General features: G+C 37.8%; 1 pseudogene; it reads right to left on the bottom strand.

Moving 5' to 3' along the window:
- Nucleotides 1–2,068: 2,068 nt before the first annotated feature.
- The window catches only part of LOC102820852, a 57,721-nt pseudogene continuing 49,060 nt past the window's right edge, over nt 2,069–10,729 (bottom strand).

Below are 10,729 nucleotides of genomic sequence, written 5' to 3'. Positions count from 1 at the left end.
GCCTCCGAAACCCTGTACAGGGTCGCTATGAGTCGGAACCGACTCCACGGCACACAACAATAATAACAACATACGTAGTTTGGTGATTCTGTAGCATACACACTGGACTGCACACCTCAAAGTCAGAAGTTTGAGTCAATTGTGGAAGAAAGATGAGCCATTCTGCTTCCACAAAGGTTTACAGTCTTGGAAACCCTGTGTAGGGTTACTTTGTGTCAGAACATCCTAGAGTTTGTTTTTTAAAAAATATTATGTTACAGGAATCCTGGGGTGATGCTGTAGTATAAGCATTGTACTGATAATTGCAAAGTCACAAGTAAATCCTTGGAAATCGTATAGATAGTCATTGAGTCAGAATTGACTTGGTAGTACTTAACAACTATACCAAATAATATTCTAACGTCCTATTAGTCTATTTCTCTGTGTCTCTTTTGTTACTAATAATCAGTTCACTTAATAACTGTATCTTTATTATAAGTATTGGAATAATGTAGTGATTTAACTTGGTCCTTTATCTTCAATATTTTGTTTTCTTGTTAGTTTATTTCTTTTAGTTTTTGCCTTTTTAGATAATCTTTAAACTCTGTTTTTTGATGTCTTCAAAATTATTTTCGGGAAATTTGATCAGAATTGCATTGACATTAAGATTAATCTTTTTAAAAAACATGTTGTTTTAAATTTGCTAATATTTGGGACTCCTTGTGTAGTGCTGTAGGATCATCATTGGACTGTGAACCACAAGGTCTGCTTTTCAAACCTACAAGCTGCTTCTTAGAAACCCTGTACAAGGTTGCTTTGAGTCAGAGTAGACTCAATGGCACTTAACAACAACAACATTTTGTTAAGTGTATATATAATTTAGTACTTAAGAGAGATTGGTATACAGTTTTTTTTTGTTTTTGTTTTTTTTTGTATCTTCATCTTGAGTTTCTTCAAACTCAGTTTATAGATCCAGTCTGCAGTGTAAACGTAATACTCTTAATCCTCCGTGCCTGGAGGGAATCTCTCTGATAACAACAATGGCCTATAGTATTCAAATGCCTAGTCTTCTTTGTCTGTGACTCAAACAAGCATATTGTGGGACTCCATAGCATCCTATCTCATTCACCATTGGCAAAGCTTCATGTTTGATAATAGCCAACCATTTGTTTGCAAGTAGCCAGATTTCATTACATATGATTTTATTTCAAGTTAATTCAAAAATAATTATCATGTATTATTCTATTTTGTCCTTTCCCTGTTCCTCTAATAATGCTTTTAGAGTTCACATTTGGTTGAAAACTCTAGTACAGCTTTCAAAGAAATTGACTTGATCATGCAACGCAGATGTAGTCATTTTTCTTCCCTATCAATAGCTTCTAATCCTTGTAGTACTTGCCATATTTTGTGCAAACATTTATATCAGTGTGTTATATTTATTAATATCTGTCTTCCACTATAATGTAAACACCTTTTTAGAAATTAGAGTTAAATTCAGAGTCTCCAACAAAGGAAAATGGGACAACTATTTCTTGCAATACTGAATAAATTGGTTGAAACAGACTTTCTCTGCTCTCAACTCTTCAGAAACAACGTTTAGCTTTATTGATGTCACTTTCTTACTTGAAACAATGCCCTACTGTGTTTGGTGAGTGCTGAGCAGCTCCTGAGTTCCAGACTCCTCCTGACAGTCTGCCTCTGTTTTCCTCAGCCTCATGTCATGTGTGCCACTTTGGGGAAGGCTGTCCTTTTGTATGAACATAGTACAATTGTCCATAATGGTGCCATGTGGTCTTACTTCCTGGATTTAGGACTAGGATAACATCACAGATGTTGTTTAACTGAGCTAGAAAAACCATGTTAACAGAATAAGCCTGGAAGAAAGAGCATCAAGGAGTGACATAATTATCCCCTTGATGGTGAAAAACAAGGCAAACTATGAATGACTCTGGTGTCATCAGAGGAAGGAGATCCTCTGGCAAAAGAATACAGGAAAAAAGAATCCCCAGCTGATTACTTTTTACCCTCTCTGGCCTCTCTGCTCATGTCTCCTCTATCTGGTGGTCCTGATTGCCACCTTTTGCCCAATTCACTCTCTGCAGAGGAGTTTGTGCATAATACACTGACTTCCCCTCACTGTGTCTCTTGCACAGTAATACACAGCAGTGTCATCAGGGGTCAGAGAGCTCAGATGCAGGGAAAACCTGTTTGTGGATTTTTCTTGGGAGATGGAGATTCAACTCTTTAGAGATGGGTTGCAATATTTACTTCCATCATAGCATAAGTCAGACAACAACTGCAACCTTTTTCCTAAGAGCTGATGGATCCAGTTCCAGCAGTAACTAACTGCTTGTTGTAATGGAGAATCCAGAGATAGAACATGTGAGTGACATGGTCTCTGAGGACTTCACGAGCTCTGGGCCTGACTCCTGCAGTATCAGCACTGACAGGACACCTGGGGAAAAAAGTTATGCTGAGTCTGTCCCAACACACACTCAATCCATTTAACCCCAGGATCCCTAGAGACAATCACCCAAGGGAGCTACCAGAAGGCAGAGAAGGGACAAGAGACTCTGCATGGCTATCTGGAGGATGAAGATACAGAGGCAGCTTTATACAATGATTTATATGGCAGCCCCCAGAGAATTGTGTATGTTGAACACAGGGAGGATATAAAAGACTGAGCCAGATGCCTTATTCTGTGTGGTGGGCAACCATCAAGCCTCTGCTGAGTAGTTCTGTGTCAAGGTGATTACAACCCTCTCACCTGTGACCTTTCTTACTCCTGTCTTTTCTGCAACTCCAGCACACACACCAACACTTCATAGTCTTTACTAGCAGGAAACTGAAGCAAAAATGAAGGAATCTGTAGAAATACAAAAGGATTATCTGAAAGGAAAGTTATGTCAGGGCTATGTAAAGACCAGACATTTAAGCTTCTACCTCACCTTGTAGGGTGATACTCCTTGAAACAATTCCTCTTGCTTTAATTTCCATTTATCCATGAACTTTTTGAAGCCTCCTGATTTTTCACAGTCCTGGAATAAAATCATTGAGTGTCAATACAAAGAGTGTGGGGGACAGCTTCCTGTCCTTTTCTTACTTCACAAAGAAGAAGGAATATTAAATTACATATCAGACCAAGGTACTATATGTGATGTCAGGCTCGCCCCTTCTCGCTTTCCTCCTTGCCAATATTGATACAAGCAATCATTCCCATAGGACTTTCTACTTCTCAGCTGTGTTTGAGAAGTCAATGCAATGGCAATACAAAATTCAAAGACTAAATTAATGATTACAGTTCTTACTAAGGAAGTTATCAGGTTACATTTTAGGATCAGAAATGTTCAGGAAGCAGTTCTTTGGTCAGGAAAGTTTCTTTCAAGCCATGCCTGCCAACAAACCTCTCTCTGGCCGTCTTCTTGGTCTGCCTCTGTTTTTCTCAGTCAATGTTACAAATCTCTTTTAGGACTGTTGAAAAATAACCAAATGGCAGACTATTCCACTCTAAAACTCTACCTTAAGGTGTTCATCTGTACTTTCAGTTTATTAAGCTACCTGTCCAGATTATGTGCCTGAATACACCCCACTTAACAAGCAAATCTCCAGTCCAAAAACATCAAGCTTTACTTGCTCTGTAGTCTAGGAGACCCACAGCATTTTATTCATGCTGTGGATGTTGATTCTGCTGCTTCCTCTCCTCTACCACATCTCTGATGTCACAGGTTTCTTTCTTTGTATTGATGAGGTTCAAGAACAGGGTTCTCAGTGTCCAAAAGCCACAATCCAATCTTGTCTCTTATTTTGTGATGGCTCTATGTGTCCCCATTCTTGCCTCTGAGTGTCTTCATTTTATACTTGGTTTTGGGGTTGGTTCAGTGCCTTGGAGTTGATTCCAACTCACAACAAACTTGTGTAGGGCTTCTGTGGTTTTACATATTTATGGGTGCAGAAATTCTCATCTTTCTTCCACAGAGTGACTAGTAGTTTAGAACTGCTGACCTTGTGGTTACAGTCCAGTTCATAACTCACTAAGCCATTAGTGCACCATCATTTTTTAACCATTGTTGTGTTTGTTAGGTTCCATCGAGTTGATTCTGACCCATAGCGACCCTGTATAGGGATTCTGAGGAGTGGCTGGTGAGCTTTTAACTGCCAACTTTGCAGTTCAAATGACTTTGAAGTCAAGTGAATTAACCCACAGTGCCACACCAGGACTCCTAGCAAGATCAAAAAATTTGTACAGCCTCCACTTTAGAGTTCCAATTTTTGGTAATCACAATTAGCAGTGTTAGCAAGCACTCACAACTGAATCATATAATTCTGTCAGCTACTTCCCACATATTTTCTTATTTAACTCATCAGAAATGTTGTTTTATGGAAGTTATAAAGATGATAGCAAGAAGAATCATATTAAATAAATGATCACTTCAACCAAGTAGAGGAATTGTTGGGTCATATGGTATTTCTATTTCCAACCTTCTGAGGAAGCGCCATATTGCTTTCCAGAGTGGTTGGACCATTTTCCATTCCCACCAACAATGTAGGAGGGTCCCAGACTTTCCACATCCTTGCCAGCATTTGTTGTCCTCTGCCTTTTTGATCTTTGTTGTTATTGTTGGTGTGAGATGATATCTCATTGTTATTTTGATTTGCATCTCTCTGATGGTTAGTGATCGTGAACATTTCTTCATATGTTTGTTGGCTGCACGGAACTCCTCCTTGTTGAAGTGTCTGTTCATGTCCTGTGCCCATTTTTTAATTGGATTGTCCTTTTCTTGTAGATGAGTTGAAGTTTCCTATATGTTTTAGAAATTAGTCCTTTATTTGATGTGTTGTTGCAAAAGATTTTTTCCCAATCTCTGGGGTCCCTTTTTACTCTTTTGGTGAAGTCTTTTTATGCATATAAGTTTTTAATTTTTAATATTCCCCACTCATCTATTTTGTCCATTTTGGTTTGTGTACTTTTCAAAATATGTGGTAGTCTGTATATGCCCTGAATTAGCACCCTCACATTTGTCCCTATTTTTTCATTGATGACCTTCATAATTTTGGGATTCACATTTAGATATTTAATCCTTGCTGAGTTCCTTTTTGTATAGTGCATGAGGCAAAGGTCTGCTTTCAGTTTTTACATATCACTCTCCAGTTCTGCCAGCACCATTTGTTAAAGGGACACTGTCTTCTCCATGTAATATGCCTAGGAACCTTGTGGAAAATCATTTGACTGTATGTGGTTGGTTTAATTTCTGGATTCTTAATTCTGTCCCATTGATCAATGTATTTTTCATTGTACCAGTACCAGGCTGCTTTGACCATTCTAGCCATGTAGTAAAGTTTGAAATCAGGGTTGAGAGAACTCCAACCTTGTTTTTCCTTTTAAGCAGTACATTGATTATCCTGGGTCTTTTTCCTTTCCATATAAATTTAGTAATTGTCTTTTCCATCTATTTGAAGAATGTTATTGGAATCTGGATTGGGATTGCATTGTATGTGTAAATTGCTTTCATGAATATTAACATTTTCATGATGTTGAGTCTTCCTATCCAGGAACATGGTACATTCCTCCACTTCTGTAAGTCTATTTTGGTTTCTTGTAGTAGTGTTTTGTAATTTTCTTTGTGTAAGTCTTTTGTTTCTCTGGTTATGTTTATTCCTAAATATTTCATCCTTTGTGCAGCTGTTGTAAATGGTACTGCTTTCCTACTGTCCTTTTCATCGCTATTGCTGTTTCTAAAGAGAAATCCAACTGATTTTTGCATGTTCATCTTATACCCTGTCACTTTGCTGAATCTTTTGATGAGGTCTAGTAAATTTTTTTACCAAGTCTTTGGAGTTTTCTATGTATAGGGTCTTATCGTCTGCAAGTAAGGAGAGTTTTACGTCCTCTTTGTCAATTTGGATGCCTTTAATTTCTCTATCATGTTGTATAGCTCTGTCTAATACTTCCAGCACAATATTGAATAAGAGTGTTGATGAAGGGCATCCTTGTCTGGTTCCTGTTCTCAAGGGGAAAGGCTTTCAGTTTCTCTCCATTGAGAGTGATGTAGGCTCTTGGTTTTGTATATATGCACTTGATTATGTTAAGGAATTTCCCTTCAATTCCTACTTTGTTGAGTGTTTTTTATCAGGAATGGATATTGGATTTTGTCAAATGCCTCTTCTGCATCAATCAATTTGATCATTTGGTTCCTTTCCTTTTTCTTATTTATATGATGGATTATGTTGATTGTTTTTCTGATGTTGAACCATCCTTGCATCCTTTTATGAAACCCACTTTCTCATGCTGTATTATTTTTTTGATGTGCTGTTGGATTCTGTTGGCTAGGAGTCTTGAGAATTTTTGTGTCAATGTTCATGAGGGATATTGATCTATAGTTTACTTTTCTAGTGATGTCCTTCCCTGGTGTTGGTATGCGATTATGTTTGCTTCATAAAAAGTATTAGGGAGTTTTCCCTCTCCTTCTATGTTCTGGAATAATTTGAGTAGAATTGGTGCTAATTCTCTGGATGTTTGGTAGAACTCAAGCGTGAAGCCATCTGGGCCTGGGCTTTTGTTGGTTGAAAGTTTTTTCGATGGCCTGATCAATTTCTACTTTTGTTATGGGTTTGTTCAAGTTTTCTACTTCATTTTGAGTAAATTTAGGTAGGTTATGTTTTTCTAGAAATATATTCATCTCATCTAAGTTTACGAATTTGTTGGAGTACAGCTCTTCATAGTGTTCTGTTATTATCCTTTCAATTTCATTTTGTTCTTTTGTGACTTCACCATTGTGGTTTCTAATGCAATTTATTTTTGTCCTCTCCCTCTTTTCTTTAGTTAGTTTTGTTAGTTAGTTTTAGTTCGTTTTGCCAAGGGTTTGTTTGTCAAACCTGTCAAAGAACCAGCTTCTTGTCCTGTTGATTCTTTCTATAGTTTTTCAGTTTTCCATCTCGTTTATTTCTGCTCTTATCTTTATTATTTCCTTTCTTTTGGTGACTGCAGGTTCCTTCTGCTGATCTGCTCCTAATTTTTGAAGATGATGTGTTATTGTGTTGATTTTGGTTCTTTCTACTTTGGGATGTGTGCATTTATCACAATAAATTGTCCTCTCATATGGCTTTTGCCATGTCCCAAAGATTTTGGTATGTTGTGTTTCCATTCTTGTTTGTTTATAAGGAACTATGTGAATTCACATTTAATTATTTCTTTAACTCAGTTGCTTTTCAGCAAGGTGTTGTTCAGTTTCCATGTATTCGACTTTATTGCCATGGTCTTCTTATTTTTGATTTCTAGTTTTATAGCGTTGTGGTCTGAGAAGATGCTCTGTAGAATTTCAATGCTTGTGAATTCATGTAGGCTTACTTTGTGACCTAACACATGGTCAATTCTGAAAAATGTTCCATGCACACTGGAGAAGAATATGTGTTGTGTTGTTGTTGGATTGAATGCTCTGTATACATTTATGAGGTCAAATTGGTTGATTGTTTTGTTTAGTTCCTCTGTACCTTTGTTGAATTTCTTTTCTGGTTGTTCTGTCCCTTTTATAGATTTATCAATTTCTTTCTTCAACTCCAGTATGGTTTGCTTTATGTATCTTAGTGCTCTTTCATTTGGAGTGTATATATTTATTATGGTTATGTCATCTTGTTCAATTGATCCTTTGATCATGAGGTAGTGTCCGTCTTTGTCTTTTATGCTGGCTTTTATCTTAAAGTTTACTTTTTTGGAAATTAGAATTGCCTTTCATGCTTGTTTGTTATTGTAGTTAGCTTGGTAACTTTTTTTCCATCCTTTAACTTTTAGTCTGTTTTTGTCTTTATGTGTAAGATGTGTCTCTTGCAGGCAGCATATTGATGGGTCTTGTTTTCTTATCCATTCTGCCACTCTTTGTCTCTTCACTGGTGCATTCAATACATTGACATTCAATGTAATCATTGATAGGTATGAATTGATTGCTGTCCTTATGTTACTTTTGTGGTGGTGCTGTTTGTTCTTTTGTTCTTCATTCCTTCTGTGTTGGGTTTGTGATTTTTGTGCTATTTCTTGTTGATTTCTTCTTAGTTTCCATGTTCATTTGTCTTCTTGGGAAATCATTTTTATGATACGTTGTGAAGTATTAGCTTTCTTTGGGGTTACCTTGTAGTCTACCAACTTTTCTCTGCATTTTAGAAAATCCATTGGTACCCTGCACTTTACCTGGCATCCTCACCACCTGTGTCTTTATTGCTACATTTGTTCATTCTTTGACATTGATATATTTTTGGTCTTTAGTTGAGCTCCTAGCTCCTTTGATTTTGTTGTTGTAGTCTTGTTCTGTTCTGAACTCTGCTATCTGTTGACTGAGCGCCAGGTGTTGTTTTTGCAACTGTCAATCTCTGTTTGTTGTCTGTTCTTGTTGGTTTTCAGTTGAAAGAACTCACTTTAGGATGTTTTCAAGTGCTGGGTTTGTTTTGATAAAATCTTTCAGATTCTGTTTATCCTGAAATTTTTGATCGCTCCATCTTATTTAAGTGATAGTTTTGCTGGATAGATGATTCTTGGTTGACAGTTTTTTTCTTGTTGGGCTTTGTAAGTGTCTCCCCATTGCCTTCTTAACTGCATTGTTTGATCTGACTAATCAGAGTTTTATCTAATTTGCTTGCCTTTATAAGTTATATTTCTCTTCTCCCTGGCCACTTTTAGTATTCTTTCCTTGTCTTTGATTTTGGAGAACTTGATTATTATATGTCTTGGTTACATTCTTTTGGGGTCTATCCTTCCTGGGTTACATTTGGCTTCTTGAATGTTTATCTTCTCATCTTTCAAGATGTTAGGGAAATTTTCTTCCAGAAGCTCTTCAACTATCTCCTTTGTGGATTTCTCTGATTCCTCTTGTTCCAGAATTCAAATAATTCTTACATTATTCCTCTTCATGTTATTCAGCATAAATCTTAGATTCTCTTCAGATTGTTTTTATCATTTTAGCTGCTTGCTCTTCTATATTGGCAGTATTAATAGATTTGTCTTCTAGCTCGCTAGTTTTGGCTTCCATCTCTTCTAAACTGCTCCTTTCCCCTTTCAATGTATTATCTATTTCTGATATCTTATTATTGATCATCTGGACATATTTTTGCAGGTTTTGAATTGTTTACAATGCTGTGTCAATCTTATTTGATTCCTCCTGTAATACTTTCCTTACTTCTTCCTTGTTTTCCTCCACCCCTTTTCAGAGCATTTTAACCTGTTTCCATATCATTCTTCTGCATTCCCTCTCAGGCATATCCAGAACCCACTCTTCCTCCTCTATAAAGCCTTTGTCTGTATCCAGGTCATTTGCATCAGCTACTTTTTTTGTTTTTGGTCGTGTTTCCATAAGGTTTGTTACTTCTTATTCATCATGATTTTTATTTTATTATTATTATTATTAAGTTTAAATGAACACTTGAACATTAGTTGTTTGATTACTGGGTGTCTTCTGGTGAATATGATCTGTAGATAGGCTTCCCTTACAGCATGTAATGCTTAGTGAGTATTGTTGGGTCTTGTCTCAGTAGTGGAATATTATGGTGTATGCTTATCACTTGGCTATATGGCCACAATTGCTGCCTCTTCTTAGGTAACGTAGGGATAAAAAGCTCCCACCTCCAAAAAAGATGTGTGATCAAAAGGAGCAAAAACAGAAGTAATATAAATGCATAGACAAAGATCACCACTTTGGAGCAGAAATGAAGCTGTGGTCGACTTTCCCGTGCTACACTGTCAGTGTGTGTACAATTAGAAGCCTCCAGCAGGGGGGAGGGGTCACCACTCTATCAGGCCCCTCCTCTAGTCACTACCTTATTGGTGTGCTTATTGGGGAGTTAATGGGAGAAACATCATCCACTATTTTTGTCTCTGAAGGTCAGTTAGTTATCTGTGTGTGCTCAGCGCAACTCTCAGGATGGTTGAGTACAGTTATGCTGGGGATTTACAGATACTTTGAATTTTTCCTGAGCAGGGAGCTCGGGCAGCACAGTGGCTATGGATTGCAGGGAAAATAGCTGGAAATTCCAAGCTGCTACCCCGGAGAAAGGTAAGGTGCCCCACCCATGCTCAAACCCACTGCTTCAGAACCCTGCAGAGGTTGTTTTCTGTCAGAACCTATTCTGAGCTGCACTGCTGCGAGAGGTTCAGCTGGGGTGTTTTTGGGTCTGTGAGTGACATCATAAATTTCCGCCAAACTTCCTCTTTCTGTGTAAGCATAAAACTGTCCCGCCTGATGTCTGGGCTGAGAAATGAAGTTGGAAACAGAAAGAGAGAGATGGAGAAATATGTAGTTACCTGCATCTCTTTCTTTCTTTCTTGTGCTGAAAGTGCTGCTTTCTGAGCTGGGCTGGCTTTAGCACCGCCCTCCAAACTCTCCAGGGTGGGGTAGTTGCCAAGGGAGTCCAGTCTCCAGATTCCTAAGTCACCGTATTTTCCTTATATCATAATATTTTTACTTGCGAGTGTGGGAAACTGACATCCTGGATCTTATGGTAGATCCGGAGCTCTGGAGTTGTTCTATGAGCTCTTACTTTGTGAGATTCCCCCTCCCTTCTCACCAGAGCATACCCTACCTGGTTTTTGGCAGCTGTAGCCACAAACAGAAGTCAATCTTCTTATATATGTATATAATGAAACATTTAATATATGTTTTATTATATATATTTGATCGGGCTGTGAACCTTAAGGTCAGCGGTTCGAAACTACCAGCTGCTCCGCGGGAGAAAGATGAGGCTTTCTACTCCCGTAAGGATTTACACCCTC

This window comes from Chrysochloris asiatica, unplaced genomic scaffold (assembly GCF_000296735.1).
Source record: "Chrysochloris asiatica unplaced genomic scaffold, ChrAsi1.0 scaffold00260, whole genome shotgun sequence".
In the NCBI taxonomy this organism is placed as follows: Eukaryota; Metazoa; Chordata; class Mammalia; order Afrosoricida; family Chrysochloridae; genus Chrysochloris; species Chrysochloris asiatica.
The sequence above is the reverse complement of the archived record's forward strand: the minus strand, read 5'-3'. Positions and strand labels throughout refer to the sequence as shown.